The following is an 11,792-nucleotide window of genomic DNA, read 5'->3' as shown; positions in this document are numbered from 1 at the left end:
CCAAGTATGCACACTTTTGTGCATTATCACATCCATTTAAAGCCAGTACAGTTTCTACTGCATTTATGGAAACAGTTCAAAAGCTACATGGAAACCCAAAGATTATTGTAAGTGACAGAGATCCCATTTTCACTGGAAATTTTTGGACAGAATTATTTTCTTGTCTTGGTACTCAGTTAGCTCATAGCTCATCTTATCATCCTCAATCTGATGGGAAAACTGAGATAGTAAACAAATGTTTGGAAGGATATCTTCGTTGCTTTGTATCTGATAAACAGACACAATGGGTCAAATGGTTGCCTCTGGCTGAATGGTGGTATAACACTTCCTTCCATACAACAACAAAAATGACCCCATTTATGGCACTTTATGGGTATCAACCACCATCCATCACATCATATTTAAGAGAAAATTCTAAGGTTCAGGCAGTGGAACATCACATCGAACATCAACAACAAGTCCTCCAACTCTTAAAGGATAACCTCGTGTTGGCACAAAATAGAATGAAACAACAGGCAGATCAACATCGCAGTGAAAGAAGTTTTGATGTAGGTGATTGGGTATTCCTACGGCTACAACCATATAAGCAAATGTCCCTAAAGCAAGCTAAGAAGGATAATAAATTATCACCAAAGTATTATGGTCCGTACAAGGTGTTGCAAAAGATTGGTACTATGGCATACAAATTGGAGCTTCCTGCAGCTTCTCGATTGCACCCAGTTTTCCATGTTTCATGTTTAAAGAAGGTTATAGGCGACAAGCTCCCAATTCAAACAATATTGCCAGAACTTGACGAGGAAGGAAAAATTATATTGGAACCGGAAGCAGTCACAGAAACAAGAACTCGACAGCTACGAAATCGATCAATTTCAGAGTATCTTATCAAGTGGAAGAACTTATCCGCTGAAGATTCCACATGGGAGGATGAGAATTTTATGCAGAAGTATCCAGAACTACTCAAGCGTTGAGGACAACACTTTTTTGAAGGAGAGGGGCATGTTGGGTCCCTATAATACTAGTGATTACCCCATTACTATTGTAGTTATACCCCTTATTTATATTGTTGTGCCCCTATTACCCCCTTATTGTTATTTATGTGCCCCATAGAATCCCTCTATTGTTATTTTTGTGGCTTTATATTATTATTGTTAGGTCGGCTGGATTATATTGTGACTCCTTAGACTCCTATATATAGAAAGGAGGTTTTGTCATTTGAATCATCAAAGAATTGTTCATTTATGTAATGTAAAGGAGGTTTCCCCCTCGAAGAGGCTGAATTCTAAGGCGTTGATCTATCTTTTCTATCTTTTCTTGAGCTGGTTTCATAACACAATCTCATGCGTGAGAGGTAAGGGATTTTAATGCTTGTAGAATTAGACGGTCAGATTTAATCCTATGAAAGAAGATCCCCAACGAAAATACATATGGGTTAAACTCCTTCGCCTTCCTTTGGAACTATGGACCAAGAAGGAAATCATGGAAATTGCCAACAAGATAGGAAAATTCCATTATGTCGATGAAGGGTGTGCCGGCCTTCTAGAAAAGTGAGTAGAATGGTTTTTCATTGAACCAGATTCCATAGAAGGTCTTCCAGCTACCCTTGATATCTATTAGAGTACACAATCTATCATAAAACGAGTAGATTACTGGGGAATCCATTTTAGATGTTTGGGATGCCATAATACCATACATCTAATAGTGAAATTCCTACGTAGACTTGGTTGGGATGACATCAAAATGTATGGTAAAGCTATAGGCATAAATCAGAATCATACTTTTCCCAAGAAAGAACATGCCCCTTGGGAGCTGCCAAATGAAGTGTAGGTGCCTGTGCTAGAATAAGTTCCTATAAACAATAGTAGTAGAAAGGATAACAGTATGTCGACTCCAGGAATTAATACTCAAGAAATAGATTCCCAAGAGAGGCCATATGGATGGGGAAACTCGGCGAATAATGAAGATAAAAATTTCACTCCGGAGGTTGGCCAAATTCGATATATTACAAAAGGAAATGAACCCGATTGACATCCAGAATTGAGGCCTTATGCAACATATCCTTCTCAACATGATAATATACAAGCAAATACTTCCCCTGTCTTAATTGATGTTGATGTGGAAAATCTAAAAATGGATGAATCACTAGGCCTCGAATCATTGTCAGTTAAGAAGACCTTTTTCAGGAGACAAAGTCTTTTACTAATATGAATTTCCCTAGAAATGGATCAACTAAGAATAAAAAGGATACTAAATACAAAAAGATATCCTCATGTAATGGAGTTGGGTCAGAGCTCAACACTTAATTTTCTAAAACCAATGAAGCAACTCTCTATCCTAACATTGATCTAGGAACTTCTTATTACTAATACGAAGAAACAAAGGCCTCAGATTCACGGGTCCTTATAGAAGACTATCTCATATCAACCCAATCTAATTGAGGATCATGTCATTAAATATCAGAAGTTTTGGATCACTACAGTCTTGTTGAACACTGCATAATATAATTCAAACCAAAAAGCCTGCTTTGGTGTTGTTACAGAAAACAATGGTAGATAGGGACAAAGCTCAGAATATCCTCTTGAGTTTATGCCCAAATTGGGTGGTCTACTCAACCAATCCACTAGGGAATTCTGGAGGTCTTTCCGCTATATGGAATCCAAAATTTTTCTCCCTTTTGGCTTACAAATCCTTCGTTGGCATCATTTTATCAGGATATTGGCGGGGTTATTTGACAAGATTTTTTATCCTTAATCTATATGCTCCATATTAAAATAGAAAATAATTCTGGAAGGTGGTAAAAATTCTATTGTAACTGTTTTTAATGCTGCAACAAATGAAGTTTTGTAACATCCACTTTGCTTATAGCCATCATCATTCATACCATGTCCAAGCAAGTTGAAGCAACTTATTCATCCTATATCAGCAATATACAGATAGGAAGTGTTTTAGACTACACTCTTGCTTTCATGAGTGTAGCCTTGGACATGGTGCGTGATAAATGGGATCCAACTCTAATGAAAGGTTTCATCAACATTACTTCCTCAAGAGATTTCTATTGGATTTATAGCAGCCTTCAATTTGTATTTTGTGGAGAGATGATTGAAGATTTAATAGGAAATCAACAGCGATTTGGTGATTTAGTAGCTTGGGGAGGTTGTACAATAATATACTTGCTTTGTCAACAACTTCACTTTGACCTATTTGACTTTGTGTATAAAAATATTAATGCTGTAGAAGTGGAGAATGTAGTAATAACATATTTGACATCAAGAGAAACATCAAAACCAACGAATTATGGATAGGATCTGGAAAATGCAAAGAAGTCGAGAACATTGAACGATCATGTCTTCTCAATGCTAAAAGCACATTCTTCCCCTAAAGATAGAATTGATGTGCAATCAAGCAAATTGATGTCACACATATATTCTTGGATGTCTGTTATGGAATATAATAATAAGGCATTAGTTGGTATAAGGTTAAACATAGCACATCAAGCCCAATCATGTCACTTTCTTGGTGCTTTTTCTGCCTGTAGCCATTCAGGTTTACTTGATGAGAACTGACATTATTTTCAATGCATAAGTCAATATTATGGAATTTTCCCCAGAGCAATGCAATATGCCCTTGGTTAAACTTTACAGTCTAAGTGGGTGCATGAATGATGCATATGGTGTTATTGAAAATCTATCTTTCACAAGTATTTACAGTTCCTTGCTTTACGCTTGTAGAATGCATGGAAATATTGAGAAATCAGACATGGAGATGATGTAGGTAGAGTCCAAAATTTTGGTTTGGCCAGCTATCATTATATTGTTTTATATATTATTAATTCTAAGCCTGATGAAAATTGTAATGTTGCAACATATAATTAACCCTAGTATATCTTTCAGGTATGCAAGATGACATAAAGATAACTTTGACAATAGCTGGAATATTTAAGAACAATTGGCTGGCATTAGAAAGGAGAATATCGAATTCTAATGTTGGCATGAAAGATGATGCAAACAGAAAGCTAATCCTAAAGGTTACAATTGAAATAATATTGAGGAAATCACTCAAATTTTAGGACTTGGTAAATGGTGGCACTCTGTTTAGAAAATATTTTTGGGAACAAAGGCCAAATTCTATTACACTAAATGCAAAATGTCGTGGGAGGTTTTAAATAACATATTGAAGAATAAAATTGAAATCTAGTGGTCGGATATTATGAGATTGAAAGCAAATTTTCCCAAAAAAGGCCCTACTTCCCTCCATATTTAGATATAAAAAACTCCTTTGTTTTTTGAGACAGACAAATCCATAACCTCTGTTCAATTTTTGTACGATTCTCAGATAACAAATTTTTTGAACAAACTAAGGAAAATTTCAAATAATTACAACCTAGGGTTTTTGCAGAATAACCCCAATTAAGTTTCACGCGAGCATATTCAAGAAATTGTGAGTGATTTGGGATATTTCGCCAGTCCTCCTAGAGGGTATATGCATAATAGGGTCTACAAGCAAGTATCATCAATTAATTTTTATTCATGAATAAGCCAGATGAATGGTTCATAATGGTCAATGCACAAATTGAAACCAAATTCGATGGTATGAGGGGGTCCTATCCCTCTTGAAGTTTAAAATGAGAGGAACCCCCTCATAGCAGTTTTTGTCAATTATACCACTCTCCACCAAATTTCGTGGCTTGAGCACATCCGGTGCTACCACAAATCAACAGCTTGGAACAACCCGAGGGGTTTGAGATTCATCGAGAATCTCATGTATGCATGTGGAAGAAAGCCCTCTATGGCTTGAAGCAAATCACCCTAGGTTTTATATGAGAGGATTGATAATTGTCAGATGAAGCTGAGATTCACTAAGAGTGAAGCCAATCCAAACCATTGTTTGAAGATTTTGGATGATATACCTCTCATACTGGCACCTTCTAAGAATGACCTATTTCTGATAGGTGCAGACCCTCTCACTTGCAAAAGTAAGAGAGAGTTGGATTCCAGATGTGGAATGGTAAACTGCAAGATCGTGACTACTTCGAGGATCTTAACTTTTACAAGTTATATTGTGATGATGCCAAACCAGATTTGGGAAATGCCTCTAAGTTTCATAAACTCATTTGCATTGATGTTCTTGGTGAACTTTCATCTATATATATGTTTTGCAGTTAGCATGGTGAGCTCATATTTGGTTGAGCCTCACTAGATTGGTGCCAAGAATCTTTTGAGATATCTTTGGAGCAAAATCTCTCATGGATTGAGATTCACTGCCTGAAATATGAAGCTGCATGATTATTCGAATGTTGACTGGGCAGGCAATGGGGAGGATCACTAGAGAACTTCTCAGTGCTAGTTCTCTTTGGATTCTACTTCGATATCATGGATGAGCAAGAAGCAGAAGTCGGTTGCTATAAGCACCGCCGAGACCAAATACATAGCTATGAGTATGATCTCGTGTGAAGCTGCCTGGTTGTGGAAGCTCTTCAGTGCGTTGTTTGTACACATGATGAATACCACTGTGATCCTCTGTGACAACTAGGGGGGGATTCGATTGTTGAGGAATCCTGTATTCGATGATTGCTCCAGTAGATAGACATCATATACTACCTTATCTAGAATATGGTAAGTCGATGAGCGAGGAGGCTCCATCGCATTGAGACTGATGTGCAGGTCGCAAACATTTTGTCAAAGCCCAGGGGAAAGGTCAAATCTATGAATTTCCCGACCAACCTGGAGTCGTTGAGAGACCTTCGTATAAGGGTCCTGCATGTTGCATGCATTGAGCTCTAGGAGATTTGGGGGGCTTGGGGTACTTACTGGAGCAACACATGACCATAGGGCGACTCACCCTCCCCTAATGGTGCATTATTTACAAGATGAATAGCTTAGCCTTCCCTTGTAATACCCCAAGGTGACTTTGGGATAGGATGATTCATTCTCTTGTGAGCCAGGATGATTAGTTCTCCTGTGGGACAGATGATCAGTTCCCCTATCGAGGCATCCTACCAATGCAATTTGAGACTAATTGGTAGTACCTCTCATCTGATTAATGAGCAGGGAAATGGGGTTAGGGACCATAGTAGTACTATCGATGACAACAAGATGTATGGTGCAACAGTGGTGCAGCAGTATGGACAACAAGATGTATGGTGCAGCAGAATGGACAACAAGATGTATGGTGCAAAAATGGTGCAGCAATATGGACAACAAGATGTATGGTGCAGCAGTGGGACAACAATGCTACATGGTGCTGCAATGATACAACAATGGGACAACAAAGGAAACTTGGTGCAGTATGGTGCAGCATATGTTACAACAATGAGACAACAATGGTCAATGGCATATAGTGCACAATGGGACAAAAATGGTACAATGGTACAACATGGGACAACTAGTATTTAGTGTAGCAAATTCATGGTGTTGTTATGGTATGGCAAAGCACAACGAGACAGCCATGACATTGTGCAGTAGTGGAACAATGGGACAGCCATGACATAGTGCAACAGTGGCACAACGGGACAGCCATGACATAGTGCAGCAGTGGCACAACAGGACAGTCTCGTCAAGAGGTGTAGGATTGATGTAAAAAGCCCTTTAGCGCAGCGTTGGAGGAGCCCTAGTTGATGTACAACGTGCCCTAGATGCAATCCTTATATGCTGTCCTAAAGGGATTAAATCACAGTGAAGAGAGGCTCCCTTGATGTCCCAAAAGAATGCTCTTCATCATAGCAAGGAGGCTTCCATACGCTGTCAAAGGAAGCTCCAAAAGAGCCCTAGCTGCAGTCTTCTATTCACATCTAAGACGCAGTCAAAGGGAGCCTAAATGAACCCCTAATCCACAATAAGAAAGAGACTCAATACACAGTCCTAAAGGATGTGTTTTAGGTGTTGTTCAAGTAAGGAGACCTAGCACATCTTAGCCGTAGTCTTAAAGCCCAACTGCGTTGACGGGAGAAGTCTCTACAACTATCTTATGAGGAGGACCTATATGTTGTCAAAAGAGGTTCTAACTTTGAGTTTTATTCCAAGTCTGGGTACTTGTCTATGATTTATGGCACATATGCAAGCCTTGAAAGTGTGAGAATGCGCAAGAATAAACTCCTGGGATAAATACCCATTTGATTATAAGGACTTCTCTTACATTGATGTGAAAGTGTCAGCAAGGAAATTTGCAGATATCTTAACACAGAAACAAGCAATCACATTCCATTAAAATGCACTTAACTTTACATATGCCCAAAAGCAGAGGAAATAACTAAGATGGAATCCGATCCAAGAAAATGCCCCATATTATCATCCTATTCTTAGTAATGCTTACAAGGAATGGGTTGGGTATGTATTTAAAGTCTGTACAATAAAAAAGAAAGAATCTAAAGGTAGCCCCAACAATCTGAATAAGCAACAGGATATCAGTTTACCAAGTCAATCTAATAATGTAGCACATATGGACTCATCCTGATATTGATGCCTTGAGTTTACTGGCTATTTCACTTGTCAAAGTGAAGGATATTCCCTTCGATTTTGTGTATACAATGAGCTAGTACCTTGAGCACTGATACAATGAGCTAGTACCTTGAGCACTGAGGAATCAGATGAACGCAACTGATTTTATCTCTCTAGAGGTAGCATTGGTGTATTCTAGCTGTGTAAGTGTCATTTAATGAGGTTGCAACTTTTTACATATTACAAAAATACATGAATAAATGGCAAGATCATAAACAACCACACAAACGTCAATTTTTTTCCATTGAGAAGAATTTATATGCCCCTCTCAATGTCCTGCAAGGCAAGGACATGGATTGAAAAAAATATATATACTCTTCTCAAAATATTCCTAGTTCTCCAAGTTGCAACCGAGCCTCAAGAACTTAACAGTTGCGAAGCATTGAAACCCATATTCTTGTATTTTGGTTTTTTTTCATATGATTAAGACAATAAAAAACTATAAAAACATATGTATCCTATTGATAAAATCGGTATACCCCTATCAAGGTATTGCAATGAAAGATCAGCTAGATTCACCTAGTTTTGGGTTGCGGTGTAGATATCCGTATACTGCTCAGCCACAACCAATATTTTTTCCTTCATCGCTGTCTTAGCAAGTGCAGAAGTGCCAAGAACAAAATTTTTATGATTTTTTGGAAGGTCAATAGTCACAGGTGTTTTAATATAATTTTAACCCTGAGATGACAGGTTATGACGAAATCTGCAACGACTGGGAATCCGGTAGGGTATACGACGGGATGTAATGATTCTCGCTGGAGTGGGAGGAAGCTGCTATGGTCCCTGTCTCTTCTACTTTCCTCGTTCTGCTATGATATCACTTGTTGTGCATCTTTTCTACTTTCCTCGTTCTGCTATGGTCCCTGTCTCTTCTACTTCTGTCTCTGCAATTCAAATGTCTGTGTGTGCAATCACAAATCTTCCTCGTCCACAGACGAAATGGCTAACCTTCACTCTACTCTCCACAAAAGAGATCTAATTTGTCAAGGATTTTTACCCAAAGGATCCATCTCCCCTAATGATTCATAAGATATGCCCTAAGCATAATCCTAACTTTACAAAAAATTGAGAGCGGAGGGTCCCCTCCTTAATCTCCACCAAAATCAGCACTAGGCATACATGTGCCCCCTCTTGATCAATCATCTCCTCAAACCTTCGATTTGATGTGCAAACAACAAAAGAAATTCAGGGGAAGTGGAGATGCCTTTGAATTCATCCGCCCATTTTCAGTTATGATGGGCAAGCGAGCAATGTCAAAGATGATTGCAGGGCAGGAACTAATCAGGGAAAACTCTTTGATAACCAAAGAAAGTGGGATGGTATGCCTCGATAGAGAAATGCCCTCCAAATACTAATAGTAATGAAAACTGTTGTGCCCTCCATACAATGGAAAAATGATTCAAAAGAAATTATTTTCGAGTTGAAGAGATGACCCCAGGAATAACTTTTGTGCCCTCCATACAATTGAAAACCCCAGGAAAAACTGTTGCACCCTCCATACAATCGAAAAATGATTCAAAAGAAATTATTTTCGAGTTGAGGAGGTGACCCCAGGAACAACTAAGTAGGTGCGTGAGGTGGATATAGAGGAGGCTACAGAGGATGTAGGAATGACACTGGATAGGATCCAGAAGCTAAAACATACATAAAAATTTTGCCTGCAGTTTCTACACCCTATCTTCAAGGAGCTCTTTTTTAAGAAAACAAAGAGAAAGCTAAAACACATACTTGTTTTAGGCAAAAACTATGGAAGATTGGCCTCACAGAAAAATAGTAGTAAATGCGGAGCTGGTAAACCTGTCTTGGCTATTGCTCCTCAAGGAACACTAGTCTGTCTGCTCAAAAGTTTCCCAAATCGTTGAATACCAGATATTTAGAGCCCAACTTGCCAAATATCATATAATAATATAAGACAGCTGGTTCAGAAAATAAGCTTTCGTACTGGGTGTGAACCCTAACAGTGACACCTTAATCAATCGTTGGAAGAGAATGTTCAGGTGGTGGGACTTCGAGCCAAGGAGATAAGAACAGCTGATTCGAGCCAAGCCAAGCCTAGCCAAGGAGATAAGCGAAATTTTAAATTTTCCCACAAAATTTTAAATTTTCTCACAGAAATGTTTGAGAAGTCTACTTCATAATACTTTTTTAAAGGTTCATTTGCCAGCAGTTCTATTAATTGAATTTTCCCACAAAATTTTGAACTTTCCCACAAAATTTTGAATTTTCTCACAAAATTGTTTGAAAAGTCTTCATCATAATAATTTTTTAAATGTTCATTTGCTTAATTTGCACATTTATTTTATTAACACAAACCATATAATATTAACTAACCTTTGCATCTGATAAATTATATAAACACACATTTGCATTCTATAAACCATTCACCTTAGAGGCACCGGGAAGTGGTTTTGTACAATATGCATAATTTATATTATTGCTAAACCCTAAAAACCGTTCATAGGCCCTAGGATGATAATGGTGTTTCTTCTTAGATGATGTCCAAGGCCCCAACAAAAGTCATCCTTGTTGGGAAAATCCTCACATTAACACCTGTACAACATTTATATACCTATGGTTTATAATGTTGGCAAATAGTGCTCCTCATCACCCAATTGTGCAAAAAGCCCCAACTAACCTAGTCTAGGTTAGATGTCCTCGATGTTAACATATTATCCTACATTATCCATTAGCTCATGGAGATAGAGGGTTCAAGGACTCTCACTTGATGGTTGGGGACTATAGTCCATTAAGAGGTCAAATGTCGGGCTAACTGTATTAAGGACACCTCAAGGTCAACCAACACTAATGCAATGTATTAGTTGTTCGTACATCGACCTATCAAAATGTCACAATATTGGGTAGTAGACATTAGTAAGCAGGAAACTAGTCACCAACAAGAAACCTTGATAACGATAGAGTAATGATGTGATGAGTGGATGTGGACCCAGGGATACCACGTGTCAATTGTGTGGCAATTGATTTGACATGCTAACGTCTCATTATGATGTGGCACCAATGTGGGTCTAGATGACATGGCATACCAATGTTGCAAGTGATGTGGCATGTTGACATGGCAATGGAAGGTTGACTTGGCATCGAGGTGTTGTATAGGTGGTAACCATATAGTGACGACATGGATGTTGGGCTTTTGGATGTTAAGATATCAACTAATTAGTATCAATGACACTCTCTAGCCTCTTCCTGAGGGCCCGATGGCTTGATAGCTTGACCATTGGCCTTTCAAGATATCGGGTGTTGAGAAATTAGGGCTTCAATCTACAAGCTCGTTTGTATGTTAGGTGTCGAGTATCGAGGCAGTAAGTATGTATAGATCATTAATGAAAATCATGTGTTTCGTGCGAATTTGGGCAAGCTTAGAAGTCGGGTTGCAAACTGCTACAAGTGTCCTTATTTTTCTACAAGAAACAATGTAATGTGAAGGTGAATATGCTAAACATGATATTGGATGGCAATGATGCTAAGGAGAAGTTGGAAAATTGAAAAGTGCACCTATCCAAGATGTAAACTTCATTATTAAAGATTTGTAAAGGAGTAGCTGGTTAGATCTTTCGTCTTACCTGAATCTATCATTAGCTTTCCACATTGCATTAATAACTTGTTATACTTTTTTCTGCCTCTTTTCTTTCCTGGAATTCTGGGAGCTAATCCCGATGTGTTTTTCATGGTTTTCACACCTTCATTGCCCTGCCTTTCACTTTTTCCTTGTCTGTCCAGCCCTATAGCCTAAGTTTTCCATAAGAACAACTATCATACCCTATTAAATTCTTCTGGTGGTAAAGAGTCTACCCCACTCATGGTCCCCTGTTTCAAGAATCCTTCCAGATCTAGGTGTTCCCTGTCAAGAATCTCTTGCAGTTCATGATATTCAGTTTCCATCTCACTTTGGGTCATTTCTTGGTCCATCTCCGGTTCTGCATCACTCATCATAGTCTCTTTCTATTTGATACTATCATGTGTTTGAGCTGTGTCTTCCTCTTTCTCCTTTTCCCCTGGGCTTCCTTCCATTACCTGATCTATCTTTGTTATCTCTTCTTCTTCTTCCAGAACTTGGAACCTATTCAGATTAGTCTGTGGTCCTTCTATCTGCTGTTGCTTTAGCCCCCTCTTGCCCCCTTTTCCTTTATGAACCACTTTGTGAAAGCCTTCAGTATCTTTCTTTGTGTTTTCCTTACTTTTGTTCTCTATTTTTCTGAGAGGGAAGTTTCTAAATAGGTGCCCATGCTCATGGAATTTTCGGCATCTGAAAGGAATATGTTCATAGTCAACTGTTTGCACCCATTC

This window comes from Pinus tabuliformis, chromosome 2_2 (genome assembly GCF_031772625.1).
Source record: "Pinus tabuliformis cultivar Carrire ecotype Pingquan chromosome 2_2, CPIR1, whole genome shotgun sequence".
NCBI lineage: Eukaryota > Viridiplantae > Streptophyta > Pinopsida > Pinales > Pinaceae > Pinus > Pinus tabuliformis.
This window is presented reverse-complemented; position numbering follows the sequence as displayed.